Source organism: Sturnus vulgaris, chromosome 11 (assembly GCF_052056855.1).
Source record: "Sturnus vulgaris isolate bStuVul1 chromosome 11, bStuVul1.hap1, whole genome shotgun sequence".
NCBI classification, from domain to species: Eukaryota; Metazoa; Chordata; class Aves; order Passeriformes; family Sturnidae; genus Sturnus; species Sturnus vulgaris.
Window position 1 is genome coordinate 21,843,475 of NC_142253.1, and position 17,853 is coordinate 21,861,327.

The 17,853-nt window shown below is 44.8% G+C and overlaps 1 protein-coding gene across 3 annotated transcripts in view; it reads left to right on the plus strand.

Annotated features, from left to right (window-relative positions):
• FBLN2 (fibulin 2) overlaps positions 1 to 17,853 on the plus strand; it is an 89,150-nt gene that overhangs the window by 25,198 nt on the left and 46,099 nt on the right. The window lies entirely within an intron of this gene.

Here is a 17,853-nt window from a genome sequence, read left to right on the forward strand (position 1 = left end):
AGAGCTCTTACTCATGGTAACACTGGTGCTCATCCTCTGCTGTGTTGTTCTGATGCTGCACGTGGCCTTGAAATCAATCAAACCACCACCAATCTTCTTCCAGCCCTTCAGGAGGTGGTTTGTGTTTGTTCACAGAACAGGTACCATTTCACTGCTGCCCACCTTGCTTTGATTTCACACACAGTGGATGGGGTTTTCTGGTATTTTAACTTTATTTCAGGTGATGATTTATTTAACTCTGGCATTTTTCTTCAATTACTTGCTTTTAACTTCTGTTGTGATATTAAAGAAACATCTTCCTCTACACAGAAGGATTTAATTAGTTATCTAAAGTTACCAACTCAGTGTAATCACATTTGTGGCTTTTGTCTTCTTCTGGGAAGGAAGTGAAACAGTTGTGCTTTCACTTTCTAAATAAAAATATTTAGAGTACTTGTAATATTTATCTCATGGTTGAAAGCCTGTCTGACCTCATTACTTCAAGAACTTGAGAGAAACACTCAAATACCCCTGAGGACTAGTAGGGAGAAAAAGGGCTCTCTCTTGCTTTATGTTTTTTTGGGGGCTGGCAGTTTATGATGTTTATGATCAGCTGTGGCAAGTACACGTATTTCCTTCTGCCTCTGGATTCCTCTTGACATCTGCAGGGAATGTTGATTATACGCTCTATGCAATGCTCATTACTATAATGAATGCAAACTTCATCGCTGTAAATTAGCACATATACAGCTCATATTTCCAATTCATTTTTCATCAAATCAAGAGCAGTACCTCCTCTTTCAAGATGTGGCACAAAATGTTCTCACGAGACTCAGCTGGGGGTTGCTTGCAGAGAATACTGATGAGTCCCTAGGCAGTGGCATTTCTCCTGGGCTGTGTAGGTAGCCCTTAAATCTTGAGCTGTCCAGTCCATCTCCTGGAGAGGTTTAAGGCAGATGGGAGGAGGAGAGCAGATTTGGAGCTCGGACTCTTAAGTCCCAACACCAGCAGCACCTCATGGCTATTTCAACAGAAAGCGTGCCAGGTCCATGGATGGAGATAGAAGCTTTTTCCTTTTCTTTTGACTTCCTTTTTATTTGGTCCAGCCTACCTCAAAATCTGGGCTGTGCATCAAGGCTGTGTATGATGTGTGGGCCTGAGTTAGGACTGACGCACAATAACCTGTTTCCTGATGTAACTTTAAAGAAGATATGTTTTAAAAAATTAAATTACCTTTTCTTTTTCTTTCAAAAAAAAGGAAGAAGGGGTGGAGCACCCTGAAATTTTCAGTGAGAGGGTTTAAGAAAGTTGGCATGAAAGTGTTCAGCAGCAGAGCCAAAAACTGGATTTTAGAGTCTACTTGGATGATTTGCAGTCTGTGATTCCCAGGAACTGCTTGGCTGAGACAGGTCTTGTTGACGGCTGGATTAGGTTGGGGTTCCTGGAGCAAGATGTGATGGATGGCATGCCAGGCATGAATTGTCCAGCTGACCGAAGCAGGCTTGGGAATCACTGAGCCCATTTTCCCCTTAGCTGAGATACCTACAATTTCCTTTAAATATTGCAGAGGCAGAAATTTAAAAGAAATGTCCCGTGGGAGCACAGAACTCCCTGACTGGCTGTAGATGCTGCAGCTCTGAGGCTGCTGCTTCCCTGCCCCAGGGAGCTGCTGCAGGTTTTGAGAGGCAGCACTGGTGCCACCACACCATGTCCATCACCCACAGTCACTGACAGGTGGGACCTGGATGGCAGCCCCTGGTCTGCCCCTCCATTCCCATCAGGAATAGTGGTGGAAGATCTGTGTGGAACTACAGAGCCCCTCCAGAAATGGGGGCTCTCTTGCCATGACCAGTGCTTGTGCCTAGGGATAGCAGTGTTTCCACTCGTTCTGCTCTTTTAATTTACATGCTTGTGATTCATGGGAGCAGCTCCATGTGTTTCGAGTAATAAAACACATACATCTTGTCTCTTTGGTGACTCCTGAGCCAGTGGTGGAGGGGGAGTGAAGATATTTGTCAGACTTGAAAGAAAAATTAATCTCGCCTACAGATACAGAATGAAAACATAATTTTTTTGCATGTATTTCCAACTATAAAATGACAAAGTCTACCAGAATTGCCAAATAACTTATTTTCCCCCTTCAGCAATCGTCAGAATGATGTAAACTACATCAAACCCCTGATTTTCAGAGCCTGTGGGGCTCTAGTGCTGTTCTCTAATGAGGCTGCAGCCACTCTGGCATTGTGCGGGGTTTTGTTCAACCCATTCTCAGCAGAGTGCTCTGAGGTCCATTTTTGTGACTCTATGGCCATTCTAGATTCATTTTTATGTTTTGTTTAGTGTTTCTTTTTGCCCAGAGTTTAGAAAAGTTTAGAGAACTATGGGAGCTTTCAGAGAGGCTTTCAGCCTGTCGAGCTGTATCCTGGCTCCAGAAGTCTGCTGTGGTTGGATCCTGGTGCCTTTGGTTAAAAACTTGGCTTTATTAATTGTATTTTACATATCTCGCTTTGGTTCTATATGTAGCTGAGTTTTCATCTGCCAAATCTCTGCTGGTTCATACATAATCTAATGGTGGAAACAACGTGGAACACTTTGGTGCTCAGAAAAGGTTAATTTTGTGGTTTGGTTTTCTTTCTTCTTTTTAGCATTGTTCTTCATCTGTTGTATTGCCCTGTGTTCACCTACTGTGTTCCTAGAGGAGCTGTAAGAGTATAGCAGAGGTAATTACTGATCTGAGAAAGTGTAAATTAAGTGCTTTCACCATGGGAAGGGATGAGATTAATGGAGACTGTTCTCTTTATACAGTCTCTCTCCAAACATTGATCTTACCCTGTCACTTACTGCAAGAGCAGCAAATGGGGGGAATTTTAATTTCTGTGTTGCCTATTTCCTCATCCTAAAAATGCCCTGATCAGGGCAGAGCTGACTGAAACATATTTCAAGAACTTAGCGTCAAATTCTGTTATGATTTTCCCACTTTCTTCCATTTCTCCATGCTCTGACAGTAGAGTGCTGTTCCTTGGATAAATGTAACTCAGGTAGCTAACAGCCTCACTGTGAATGTTTTATGATTTGTGTTCTGGTTTGGGCAACCTGTCATGTCTCATAGTGGAGGTGTTTTTCCACTTAAACTGCTCCACGACTGGTGATTTTTTTTTATCGTGGTGGCTTTCAGAGATAAAGATAATTGTTCTCAAGCTGGAGTGAATTGCACCAACTGGGGAGCTGAGATCAGTGGATGTGAGAGTGGCACTTACTGCACTGGATCCTGACCAGGCAGGAGCTACTGGGGAGCTCCTGTGAAACTTCTGAGGATGTAGCTGAGATTTCAACCCACCCATCTGCTGCATGTTTGCTGGTTCTGAAACTCTTGGAGAAAGATGACCTTGAATTTCTGAAATGAAGGACAAACGATCCATGTGCAGGTCCAGGAGTTGGACTTGATGATCCTTTTAGACTCTTCCAACCTGGACATTCTGTGATTCTGTGAAAGCAGACCTGCAGTGAGGGTTTGGAAGCATTCCCTGAGCACACCCACCCTTTGTCCCTCTTACTGACACCATAAAAAGAACTGGAGGTGGGAGGATTCTTGTCTGGTCCTTCAGAAACAAGCTCTGCAATTACTTTGGTTTTTATTGCTATCAGGTGAAGTGTTGTCTCATTTTTACTTGGATTACCTCAGGCTTAATCCTGTGTTCTCTACTTTATTCCAGTCCTTTCCGTAACAGAAAGAAATCAGCTTTGAGCCCTCAAAATAGGATATCTGAGGAATAAAAATAAACCTCAGGAGACTGGTGTAGGATAAAAAGCCTCTGGGCCAGCAAGTGTGAATCAGCATGAATTACAGCCCTGGGTAACAGTGTTCAGGAGTTTGTTTGGTAGTTGAAGTTCTGAGGTAGTATGAATGGGAATAAGGCAGGCTGAAAGAGGAAGACTAAAATACTATAAAATGAAAAAGTGTCTATCTGTTCTGCCAAAAATGGCCTTTGTACATTATTAGGCGGCCAGATGCTAGTTTAGGAGGAAAAAAAGGAAATAATTCAACTATTTCTATTAATGAAAACATCCCATGTATGATATGTGGGGGGTGATTCCCTCATGGCTGCTAGTGTACAGCCTTCTCTGCACCCCTTCCCTTGTCACCTCAGGCATGGATTTGTGAGCAGAGGGTGCAGGGAAGACCCAAACCTGCCCAAATGACACAGAGGAGTGGTCTCAGACTAATTGTTTGCAGACTCTGAAATAAACAGTAGCCAGAGTATCCAATCTGCAGGCACAGATGGCCAGATGGGACCTGGCTCTCTGCTTCCTCAGCTCCTGCTTTCAGTGCAGGCAGCATCCCGTCAGTATGCAGTGCTTGGAGCAGCCCCACGTGAGGAATAGGAGCAGGCACGCCGGCATTCCCAGTGTCCAGACCTGTCCAGCCAGGGCTGTGCTTTTGGGGTCAGTGCTGGGGCTTTGGGGTTTGTGTCTGGCTGATGGCTCTGGACATGTTGCTGCATGGCTGCTGCTTGCCTGGCTGTGTTTTGGGAGCTGCTCTGGGTCACATCCTGCTGCTGCTTTTCCAGCTGGCTGGGCTTCAGGGCGCCTCTCAGAGCTGCAGGCTCTGCATTGGGAATGTTATTCTTTGCAAGAATTCCCCCGTAGAGCCCAAAGCCTCGTCACCACCATCCTTTTCCCATTCCTCATGTGCATCTTCCTTCTAAAACTGAGATGTTAACCACAGGTCATGAGCTCCTGGCTACCAATATTCTTGTGTCAGGCTTTTATGGAGCTGTTTTGCCACTTATCTTAAAGAGTATTTTAAGCCATAGCTGTATATTGAACTAGTTGTCTTTTGTTAGACATATAGCTTAGATGATTCTTTTTAAAGCTGCAAAGATCTGTGCAGTGGCACAAGCCTGGTATGCAGAATGCCAAGACTGGGTGCCGTGCTTTGCTAAAAGCTGTGTAGCCCATCATAGTCAGATGTCTGCCGACTTTTAAGAGCCTAAATAATTTAAGAAATGCTCAGATCTTGAGTTCTTTTCTTTTCAAACCCCAAACTGCCAATCTCATAAACAGCGATGTGTAAGAAGGGGGCTCTCAATCTCCCTGTGTTACTCATAAAATTAAGGTAGCAGCTGCTGCCTTCAGTGTGAATTACTGGGGACCACAACAGGCAGGTACAGTCGACAAGGTGAGACAGACGTGTGCTCTGCAGCTCCTGCCAGCCTTGCCTCCATTAAATACCCTCTGAAGAGAGCACAGTTCTTGTCCCACACAGCCCTGGTGTGATGGTGAGGTGGAGTCAGACTTCCCTCTGCTGACCACTGGCATTATACCACGGGCTGTTGGTGCTGCAGCACAGGGAGTTGCTCACACAGCTGGCTGGGAGTGTTCTGCATGAGGAACCCCATTGTGTTCAGTGCTGGCACCAAGGGAGTGTGCAGGGGATGACTGGAGGTGGAGCAGGATGGAGCGTTCACACCTGGCTGGGGTGTGCAGGGAAGAGCTCTCTATTGCCTCTTTCCTCCCTGCAGCACAAACCCAGGGGCAGTGCCTGCATGGGACAGGCATTCCACAGGGATTCTGAACGTGGAGGGGGAGGGTTCAGATATCCTTGGCTTCAGGGGCTTTAGTTACTAAGACAGTTTAAATCTCAAATTGTTGCCATAATATAACTGGAGTTGTGTCCCAACCTCAGATGGCATCAAAATACCTTTGAAAAGCCATTTCATGTACCTCTTATGTAGAGGTAAAATCATTATTTGTGCAAAGTCACTTCCATCCATGGTTTGCAACAAGAACTCAGTTCTGAATTGAATTGAATCTCAGTTCTGAAATTCAAACGTGCTGCAGACAAAGTATAAAAATAAGATGGAAGTTTTCTTGTATAAACTAATTACCCACTTGAACACACGAGGCTGTTGGGCTCACCAGGTTTCTTGAGGGGACTCCATTTGCTGGTAATTTATAGTAAGTATCCGAGAGTATATTTTTTTGGTATGCATGATTGATACTCCTTCAGAAAACAGAATTTAAATGAGACTTCTTTGCAGTAATGTGTCTGTGATTCTAATCGATCACCAAGGAATTAAAACCGGCTCTGAATATAGCTCCTTGTTAGAGAAAGGAAAGTATAAGTAGTAATTCCTGATCCAGATTTTGTGAGACAATAACCTTTTGAACAGTTTCAAATATGTAGGCCAAATAAACGTAGCTTTCTAGCCTATGCTTACTCATGAAAGGATTTGTAATTTCATTACCCCGGGCCTCACAGCGAGCAATGTCTCTTACCTCTCAGGGATTCTTAGGTAACACGCCAGCAAGTAATTGGAATTTTATAAAGATTCCCTTATGTGTGAGCAGGTTTTATGTTTTCTTGACTGTTCCCAATCTATGTGTGATGTGCCTGAGATGACCAATTCCTTTCCAAAGCCACCAGAAAGTCCTAAATCACCATCCCAAAGCACCGGGGGTGTTTATGCTCAGCCAAATGCTGGGAGAGGAGTAGGAGAAAGAAGTTATTTGTTCTGTCTTTAGGGCCAGCAAACCTCCTCTGCACATTTTCCCCTTCCCTGTCTTTGCCAGGGGCCAGGGAGCTGCAGAGCCCCCAGGAGCCACCTGCCTTGCTCCACCACAGCCTGTGTGTAAGCAGCAGCATGCCAGAGTCACTGTGTCTGCAGCCGGGCACTTCCTGCTGGAATTGCTGCTTTCCCTCCATCCTGGGGTGCTCTGGTCGTGGAGTGACTGTGAGATGGTGACAGTGGCTCGGGTGAGTGCAGTGGGGTGGGAAGGGGAGGCTGGGCAGCCAGGGTGGGCAGGGGGCTGATGCTGGGGCTGCCCTGCCTGCTCCTCTCCAGCCCTGCCCTTCTTCAGCCCTACTTGCCCTCTCCAGCCTGGCCACGCTGCTGCACTTGTGGCTGCAGCTTCTCCAGGCCTTCCTACATCAGAAATGGAGCCATTCACACAAACCCCCAGAGCAGTAATTCCTTCCCCTTGGTGTCTGAGTGCTGCTTGCTTTTGTGGTGCTGTTGTGAACCACAGGGAGGCTATTGTGTTCAGAAGGGTTGTGCTCAGAGTTGCTTGACCATAGTTTTGAATTACCAAGTACTAAAATAAACATTTATGGCTTGAAAAGCTCTGGGTTTAAAACCTTTTAACAGTATAAAGAGTTGCCAGAAAGGGGAGGATGTTCATCAGTAACTTTTAAAATGTGTAGTAAAAGTTGGTGCTCTTGTGAGCTGTTCCTGTGTGTAAACTCTACATCTTAAAAGCAGTGGAAATCATCAGATGAGATCTCATAGCTTTACTGTTGCCATGCACAGGGCAAGTGACTGCTTGCAGTTGCAGTGACCTGTACTGCCCAAGGAATAGTGTGTGCTAGTCCTGAACACCCTTCCACCAAGGTTATCTGAATTGGGCACCTGAGGGTGGCTCAGGGCTAAGGAAGGTGAATGCTTAGCTTTATTTTGTATGAGGCGACTCTGTAGAAATGTTATTTCTAGAAGCTTGGAGGGGGCGGAGGGGGGCGGCTGCTGCCCAGTATGGGGACTCGGTGTGGGGACCCTGCAGCCTGGTGTTGGCCACCAGACACTGGTGACCAGTACAGGAACTCTTCTGGGAGAGCTGCAGGAAAGAAATGCAGGCAGACATGCCTCCAGTGGCGTAAGGGAAGTCAACAGGCAACCAAAATCCAAATTAACTGGAAAAGCAAGTGTGTGCTCAGTACAGGCTCATCAGTGAGCGCTGTTGAAAAGAGGCAGAGTACTGGATGGGGAAAGGAGAATTTTCCATGCATTTCTTACATGGTCCAGAAAATTTTCAGCCAATTTGATGCAATATATTCTGCTCTCGAGATGGCACTGAGATGCTCTTTGTGTAATAATCCCCCTAGCACCATGTGAGGGCTCCAGTCTGGCACTGAGCTGTAATAGCACTCACTTACATTCTCTGTGAGCAGCAGCATCAGCTGTGCTTGGAGCAGGGCAGCTGGGGTTTGACTGAAGCTGGCTTCCAGGCAGGGAAAAAGAATTGAGAAGATGAATGAGCTCTTGCAACAAGGACATCTGGCTGTACCTCAGTTTTCTTCTCTTCTCACCTCTCACTATTTTATGTTCATTTCAGTCTGAGTCTTCAAAGACATTGTATGTGCTACTTGCTGGAATCATTTTCTGAGCACAAGTTAAAGTGAATAATATTAGAGAGTTATACATCTTGTATGAAGTGAATCAGCTAAAGTGCTTCTTGTATTTGTGTCCTGATGGAGATATCCTGCAGGGAGTTAGGAACCAATTACATTTTGTTACTGGTTTGTAGCACAGCATTGTTATACTCGATAGCAAACCTCCTGCATGCTGATGGCACAGGGAAAAGACATTGCAGGCACACAAACCTTACTTTGGTGGGGAGGAGAATTCCCTGGAAAGCAAACACTGAACAAAAAGCACATCCTGTGCTCCAGCCCACTGAACTGGGAGAGCAGAGCCTTGTCTGCAGGGGACTCGTGCCCGAACTTGTCTAGTCTGTCATTCCAAAAGTGAACTTCATGGCCACAAAATGAAATCCATGAAAATGTATCTTTGTGATTAAAATGGAGCTTATATAATGGTGGTTTCTTATGGTTCTTTCCATAAGGTTAAAGAGTTCTTTTGCGTTGAACAAGCAGAACAAGAAGCTCTGAGTGAGTTGAATGGTGTTTAAGAGTCTTTTTTTTCCCCTTTCTTTTACTTTTAATAACGATTGTGAGAAATAACTGGGAGGAAGACTTTTGGATAAGAGAGTGAAGGGAATGCACTGCGTGCCTGGTGGCACAGAGAGCTGTACACCCATTCCACATCCCTGCCAAGTGCTGTCAGGGTTTGGCTACCAAGCTTCCAGCCGATGGCTTTAAAGCTTCCTTACACCCGACTGTAATTCTGCAGCTATGGCTATAAAACGTCTTGTTTATGGCCCATAAGCAGCTGAAGATTAATATAGTTCTCTTTGTTATCCAAGAATCCTTCCTCTGCAATGTTCATTAATTTTCCTGGTGTTGGAATTGCTAGTAGTTTTCATTTCCAGATTCAAACCTACAGTGTTCTAGCCAAATGATTTTGTAAGAGATTCACTCTGAGGAACTGTTTTCATTGAAGATAACATACACTTAAGTAATGTCTCATGTAATAATGATAAAATTTGTACTTTCCCTAGTTCTGGATCAAATTTGATAAGCATTGTCTGAACTCATGGCATTGAAATAAAAAGAAAAGCATAGTGACCATCAGTGATGGCTGGCTTTATATTAGAAGGTTCCATAAATGTTGAATTTCAGTCAGTTTGGATTGACTATGGTGGTTTTGCTGGTGGAAGATAAATATGGAGACTTTTCCAAAATCTTGTGCTGTGGTATCAGAAGTTTTGGACGATGCTCTAAAGTGATGAATGTGCTTTGCATGTGTTCTTGAAGTAGACTTTTGCCTTGCTCAGCCTATGCCCTGGGAAGGTTTTCCTGATGGTGTCTGTGCTCTTTCTCCTTCATCTTTGGTCCTCAGGGACAAGAGGAGCGGGTTTGTGCTGTGGCATGGCCAAGAGCAAGTTGTGAGACAGGCAGGGACTCTCACTGCTGTGGTATCACATGAAGATAACCAGCTGAGATGGAAAAAGAACTGTACTGCTGGTTTTCTTAACCAGCCAGTTAAAATGAACAGGAGCTTTTGGAGTCAGCCAGTTACATTTGCTCTTCAGTGTGAATAATTTGGTATGCAGAGAAATTGTGGCAGAGAGGGCACTTCAGGCTGAGCGCTGGTGCACTCCTGTGGGGAGGGTGAACGGGTTTAACACTGCAGGGCTGAGGCTGAGCCTCCTTTAGCCTTCAGCCCCAAGTCCCCATTCTCAGTCTGGACCATGCAGAGAGCCAGTGCATCATCAGCACTGCTGCTTGTCTGCACCCCTTCAGCCATGGGATCTGACCTTTATTGGCTAATACTGAAGTCTCCTCTTGGTGTGGTGAGCAGATTTACACAGCTTTGAAATCTGACCCAGCTATTTCAGAAAGAGTGCTGGCTTGTTATTCAGCTTTTAAATGGAGTCAATAATGTTCCTTGAAAAAAGACTTTGAAGGTCAGACCCTGTCTTGTCAATGCCATGTTAACCCCATTAGTTTCAGTGAGGTATACAGTCATTTTTAGCTGTATTGCTCCTCTGACATTACTTTAAAATGGTGAAGGGCAACTGTTAAGCATTAGAAATTTTAAAAATTAAATGCTGTCTTTAAGAAAGAGCTCCTTACATCTCACATGGGCATGCATCAGTTGCTCTCACTTCACAAGGCTTCCTTTGCAGTAACAAAGCACTTACTTGTTTGTTATATTTTTTGGTCAGACTCAAATTCCTCTCCCAGAATTTACAGTTAATCTATAGTAAACGAATACCTCATAAACCATATGATCACTATGTAAATACATTATTATAGCCATTTGTCCCTTTTGTTTGTAAATTCCCCAGAGTGAATGTCTGGGTAATGGGCGTTTATGGCCGTGCAGCTGATAGCGCTGAGCCCCTGGCACCACACGGTGCTGAGGGTCACAAATGAGCTCCTCTTCCCATGGCAGGCAGGAAAGGACTTGAAGCCTGCTCATCCAGCATCACCAAACACATTCCTCTGGGAAAGAAGAGCTGGTGTTGATTGATTAATATGCTTCCTCCACTCTTGCCAGGGTCACAGAACTGAGATTCTCACTGCGGTGTTTCAAATGTGGCACAGACAGTTTCAGACTCCCACAGAAAGTTAATCGTGCATTTGAGCATAAATATCTGGACTATGGTCAGTTTTGTGCCATATGGCCAGTTTTAAACCCAGAGGAATTGCAGAGTTTTCCAACTGTTTAGCATGAGAATTGTCCTTGTGTGCTGCATTCATACTAGGTCAGAATGCTGCTTGTCTTGGAGCAAATCTTGGCTTAGTTTGGTTAGTCCTGGTACTAGTGAAGAAATCTTGATAGCAATTTCTTATTTTCTATTTCAAGGGCAAGAAACATATGTATGTATAAATAATAGAATCAAAGAATCAATAAGGTTAGAAAAGACCTCAGAGGTGATCACGTCCAAGCTTTCTCTCTCGCTCGCTCTCCTGCAAGGTTCAGGACAGAGTCCATTTCCTGGAGGCCCAGGGGACCACGCTGCTGGCATGAGTCTGTTCCCTGAGATGAACCAGGGAGGTTTCCTGACCCCCTCTCCTTTGTTTTGACTGGCTGTTTGCTGCCACCTTGCCGAGATTTTCCTTTTGCTGCTTGTATCTGCTCCATATTCAGAATCTGAAAGCTGCCAAGGCAAGTTAGAGGGAATGAGTGTTGATTCAGTGTGAGGGGAAGGCAGGTTGGCAGTGGGTGCTGAGGATGTTTTTGGTTGAATGGCCCACAGCACTCTCAGTATGGGGTATGTGTTGCCTTATCTGTGCATTGCCCCAAGGATGAAAAGCAAATTATCTGCTCTCATAACCTGTCCTCTCTCTGCTGCTCCATCAGTTCTAGTGTACAGTGTAGGTTTGTTTGGCCTTACCTCTCGTGGGGCAGAGAAGGTAAAGTTTAACCTTTATTAATTCAGTGTGTTGGTCTAATTAAGAGAAGGCTTATTATTATTATTCGTCTAATTAAGAGGAACCCAGCTCAGGGGCCTGGCTGTGCATGCAGCTGTGGGAGAGTCAGGACAAAGCTGTACTGTCATGTGTGGATATGCAAGCTGGGCTCTAGAACAGCACTTAAAGCAGGTTTTCAGCACAGACATCACCCACAGTATGCAGGCTGAGTGTGTAAATACAGCCAGCACCGATGGGCACAGTCACACTGTGTGTGTGTGTGTGTGTGTGTGTGTGTGTGACTCTGTTGGGTATCAAATGCCTTAAAAAAGGTGCAGAGGAACTTCTGGCTGTGTGCTGGGGAGCTGCGTGCTGAAGCTGGAAAATGTCTTTATCTTGTTTGCCCTCTTTTCTTATTCCCTGGTACTAAGAATTGATTGTTGACTTTCAAACTGCTGAGCAACTTTTAACTACTTGTGTGGACTAAAAATCCTCCTTCATCAGGTAAAAAAATAGCTAAAATAGCGCCTAATGTGTTCCCTGAACTAGTCTGTCGAGCAGGGGAGAGTTCAGTTCTGCAGCAGTGATGGCTGTTGCCACAATTTATTGAAATTGAAAAGAAAATCTTTGTAAGCAGGAGTTTAGAAGTGGCAGAATTGTTCTACAGGTGTGTGGGAATGCTGGCTGCCTCAGTGTAAACACTTGGCATGTAGACAGATGGAAATTTCTGCATTTCCCATAGAGGTGTGGTGCTGCAGAGCCCCAGGGCTTTGGTCACTGGAGGTCACACCATGGGAGTCCCCAGTGAAACAGGGAGCCTTTGCTTGGAGAGCTCAGCTGAGCCCTAGGGCTCAGAAAATCCCCAAAGTGATGCAAAGTAGGGCCTGGTTTGCAAAGCAAACACTGCACAGCAAATGCATTTGTGACTGTAGCTTGATAACAAGGATGTGTGAACACACTGCACCTGGCTTCCTGCTTAGCTGCAGCACTCACCTGGATTCTTCTTCCATAACTGCCAGTTATGCAAATTGATTAATTTGACGGATTTCTGCCTTTTACAGCAAGTCATGTTCAGAACAAGGAAGAGCGTTAATCTAGCAGGAGGTTAAAGCTGCTTGTCAGGTGTTGTGCTTGTAAAGAAGATGAATAAACTCTTCCCAACATGGAAATATATGCCTTGGACATCACCTACAGAATTAAAGGAGTGCCAAATTCTACAACATGTTTCAAATAATCTGAGGCTATTTGTAAGATTCCATTCCCCGGAGTCCTGTGGCTGCCCAAAGGCATCACCTTTCATTTAAAATATGTTTTTTGGAAAAGTAGGACACTCAGAGTTTTCCTCAGAGAGAAAAACTAAATTTCAAATGTTTAAAACCAAACAAAACCCACCCACCCTGTAAGGAGAGAGCAATTTAAAACCTGTTCATTAGACTTTATGTGGTTACTGCGCTGCAAAGAGAGAGAAAGGACAGCAACACACACGGACTTCTTTTGGGGAAAAAAGGCCAATTTATTGTACGGACATCCCGTATTTAAAGTGTGTTACGTGCAGCTAGGACAGGACAGTAGTTCATTGGACAATTGGGATAAACATCCCCTGGGACAGCATATCCGGATGTCCCATGGGAAAAACACCAGGTGTTAATCTTTATTATGAATTCCCTTCTGTTTTTCACCAAGTTATCACTCTGGGAGACTGCCTCCCTTAACTGAAGCTGCAGTCAGCTTGTCAGCCTGGGAATGGACCTGAGAGACAGGAGAAATCCAGGCCTGTGAGGAATTGCCAAACTGCAATTTCCTAGCTCTCTAAATGTGTGTGTCCACAACTTTACTGCTTAGATGAGATGTTGGGAAGGAATTCCTTCCTGTGAGGGTGGGGTGGCCCTGGCACAGGGTGCAGCTGTGGCTGCCCCTGGATTCCTGGCAGTGTCCAAGGCCAGGCTGGACATTGGGGCTTGGAGCAGCCTGGGACAGTGGAAGGTGTCCTTGACATGGCAGGGGTGGCACTGGATGGGCTTTTAAGAGATCCCTTCCAACCCAAACCGTTCTGGGATTCCGTGGTTCATATTTCTGCTCCACTGCTGTTGCAGTCCTTCTCCAGCCACCAAAACCCTCAGGCAGGGTGGGATGGTGGCAGGGCTGGGGTGGGGTGGCCAGGAGCCTGGGAAACCCTTTCCCAGCAGGAGGTCTCCCAGCAGGGTCTGGCAACACCTCTGCCAGCAGGAATCTTGTAAAGGTGGTATTTGCACCACTTAATTAGTGGCTTGTCTGCAGTTTCTTCTGTCTTCACTCAGAGTCGGGATTAAAAACACGAAGGAGATGAATTTCTCATGTTTGAGTTGGTTGTTTATTAAATCTTATCTAAAGTATAGAGAGTTCTGCAACACTTTTAGCTACCAGCTAAAAGCCAGCAAAATGGAAGTGAGTCTAGCTAGTTACAAGGTCTTTTAAAGCTAAACAGTCCAATAGAGTATTAACACCTGTATTATTTATACTTTCGATCCAATAACCAAAGCCTGGTACCCACAGTGCAGCACTAACTATCCAACCAGAAACTACTAGATGAAATCATGAAGAAGGAAGAAGACAAAAAGGAAAGAGCACCCAAAATCCTCCATTTGTCCCCTACCTATTACTATATTATAAAACCTTCAAATTTAAAACCTTCACCATGTGAAATCACACACTTCTATTTAACTACACACCCGTGATTTTAACTCCATCACTCAAATTTGGAAGCCTTCTCCAAGGCCTCAGATCAAAAGCAGTGTTCTCCAGGGCATCAGTGCCAGAAAGCACAGAAAGCTCAAAAAACCCCATGTTTCTGGGATCCAACAGAACCTCTCCCAGCAGGGTCTGGGAACACCTCTCTCCCAGCAGTTCTCCTTGGGTGCACCTGCAGCACATGAGGTCTCTGCAACAAGGAAGAACCGAAGAGGAACCAGACAGCTTGAGAGGATGAGAGCCAAACCAAGGCATGTCTCTTGCTGAGACCCACAGAAGTCACTGGAGAGAGCAAGGGAAGCCTTGCTGGAATGTTGTGCAGGAGAAGGGAGAGGAGCAGACAGGAGTGTCCTGCTCTGTCACCCCTGAGCTGTTAGAGGAGCACCTGATGGGGCAGGCTGGGTTTTTTTGTCTATTTAACATTCAGCTTGGAGGTGGCTAAATAGGAATAGTTTAAAAATAGCCCCAGAGTTGCCATAGATACTTGTCTTAATTGCAAATAGAGGTCTGTCCGAAGCTTTGAGTGTGTCCTCCAAAGCCAGCCTTGGAGTGGGCTGGAGGAGCCCCACAAAATGTGGTGCTGCAGGGATTCAGCCCAGGATGGGGATGTCTGGATGTGTTTGACGTGACCAGGCAGCTCCAGGAAGGTTTTGCTTGGGCCTGGAGACTGGGAAGGGAAAAATCCTTCATGCTTCAAACACTTTCCTCCTTTTTTTGTCAGGGGGGTCTGTCGGGCTGGAAAAAAACTGCCATGGAATGCTGCCTTCCTGGCACTGGGTTTGGTTTTTATTTGTGAAATGTTACTGTGCTACAAAGCAGCAGCAAATTTAAAATAGTTCAACTGGATAAAAAGACCCTGTTAAGGTAAATTTGGTTTATTTGTCCCAGGAATGTGTGGCAAATGCGTGTCTAATTACAGATAAGGCAACTAAGCCTTTCATCTTCTTCCAGTGAAAAAAACTGCAAATAATGTGGAAAATGTTTTGGTTAAATGAATGAAGGTCTTTTCAAGGATTTTGTTATCACAGATGAGAGCCCCATTTGAAGGAATTGGGAATGTTTTTCCCTGTCCTCCTGTTGGATCCATGTTTTGGGACAATTGCAACTGACTCTGGAAATGCCTCATTTTGAGATCATAATCTGTCCCTCTGCCTTTGGGGACCTCTGGGGTCATCTCTGGGTTTGGGATGGGGAGGGCAGGTCTGCAGTGCTCGGTGAGGATGATGGAGATGCAGGAATCTGACTGAAAAGTGCACACATAGCAATGTGCCATTCTTCCTCTCCAATTTATCGCTCGGTAGGTGGTAGAGAATTAGTGCTTAATTACTTGCAGGCTGTGGACAACAACCACCACCCCCCCCCCCCCCCCTTAAACTGTTTACATTTCTGGATAAGGCTGGAGTTGGATATTCTTTGAGGTTCAGTCCTTCTCAAAATCTATGGGAGATTTTATAGTGCCTGTTTATCTTTCATACCATGTACTGAGATAAGTGTTTCTTCCCAAAGAGCTTTTATCTATTAAAAACCCCAAAACCCTGTTCATCCACGTCTGCATCCCATCACGTATGATAAATCCCATTCATGCCATTCAGCTTCCCACCATGTGAAAAGGCCCAATCAAGAGGCTTGTGCAACAGGGGAGTTCAGAACCAGGCAGAAAATCAGATCCAAGGTGGAGCTGGAGTTCTAGACTCACTTGGATACAAGAAATTATATCTAGCAAATTTCACTTGAATAAAACATTAATTTCCCATTATAAAACATAATGTTGCTCTGATAATGGTTCCTGTTTTGAGTAATCCTCATTTCCTGCGTCTCTCTGGTGACTCATCACAGCAGAGCTCTCATCTATTCTGCTCTGCAGATGCTCTCAAGCTGTGTATTCCCCATCTGACTCAGCTCCTGTGCATCAGCATCTCCTCCCATTGCTGTGGAGCTCTGGGAATGTTTGCCTGCAGAGCCCTTCAGCCTCCCTCCAGCCTAAAAATGACTGCTGCTCCTGGCTGCACTTTTAAATTTAACTCTAATTTTTAACAAGTTCTCGGTTAAAAATTCACATATCAAATTTTCAGGTTGTCTCAAGTCTTGAATCTGGAACTGAGAAGCCCAGATTGCAGAAATGTGTGTGTCTGTCCTTGTGTGTGTCTGTGAGAGGAACCAGTCTTTCTTCCTTTGAGGTTTTCATTGCGTGGTTGCCTGTGTAAAACATTCCCAATGTGATGTATGCCTTCTACAACTTTAATTAAACTTCAAGGGGTTAAAAGTGATGGGGTGCAAGGGTCTAAATGGAGACTGTGCCTCAGCTGTCACCTGTGTAACAAGGGCTGAGCTGCTGCTACTGAGGTTTATAGGTTAAGGAGGCTGCTGGGTGGATGGTGAACTAAGCAACAAGACCACAGGATTCAAATAACTTTTTGCTGGAGCTTGGAGGGTTGCAGTGCTCTGAGGTGCCATAAGGTCCATGCAGAATGTTCCACGTGTGAATTCAGAGCCCCCAGAGATGGGGTAGAGCTGTGTGCGTGACATGGGTGGTGCCAGGGGAGATGCCTGTCAGCTCTGGAGTACAACAGAGCCTTTCTGACTCTTTGCCATTTGGGCTGAAGAAGAGGAGCTTGGAGATGTTACGAGGTGTAACTCAGGTATAACCTGGCCAAAAATAGATTTTAAGACTTTCCTCTGCTACTTATCTTGCTGCTCTAGGTGAGGTTTGGGCTGCAGGTTCATTCTCCAGCTTCTGGGTAGAGTTGAGCTGTGCAGGGGAGTTTTCTTTTCCTTTTTGAAGTCAACCTCACTCTCCTGTGAGCAAAATGGAGCCTGGTGTTCAATCAAGGGCACACTGCAGTGAATATATAATTAGTTATGCTTGTCTAGGCTTTCATTACTCAGGTTAAACCCATGGATTTGGGACTGCCATGGAGCTGCCCTCCTGTCACCTGCACTACAAGATGTACCTGGGACTCACTGCAGCACAGCCTCTACTTTTAGTTGACTTCTCCACTTATTTCTGGCAGTTATTTAAGCTTCTTAGGTCATATTTGGGTAAAGTTTTCCTTTCCATACTGAAAGCAGTTTCTAGTACTAAAAGTTGCACATAGATGAGAGTTTTCACTGAATGAATGATGAGAGAAAGGGGAGTTTTGGAACAGTGCCATGTTTCATATAGTTCTTTAGATAGATTGTCATGAGGTGGTTACCTCAGCTGTCAGTCTGTTAGGATTACATAACATTTTTAAATTATCTCCTTTCCTATGGCCAAAAAATGATTCAGTCCTCTTGCATATTGTATTACCTCGAGCTCTTGGTATTTATTACATATGCAATCAAGAAAATAAGAGTCTGAGGCTTGCAGAGATTTATTTAGGAACATTTAATAGCTCTCTATTTGCTAGTAATTTGGTTAATCAGAATGAGGAATTTATTTCTGAATTGTCTTTTAATGAGCACATAAGCAGGTTTCTCTATCACTCTAAAACTGTGGGCTGTCACTTCAGGGCTTTGTTTTTACAAATGGAAGTTGTTATCTCCTGGAAAGGTATCAGCCTGCTGTAGTAGTTTCCACTGGTTTTAATGGAGTTTGAGTTTAAATACCCCAGCTAAAAGAAGGATAAGAA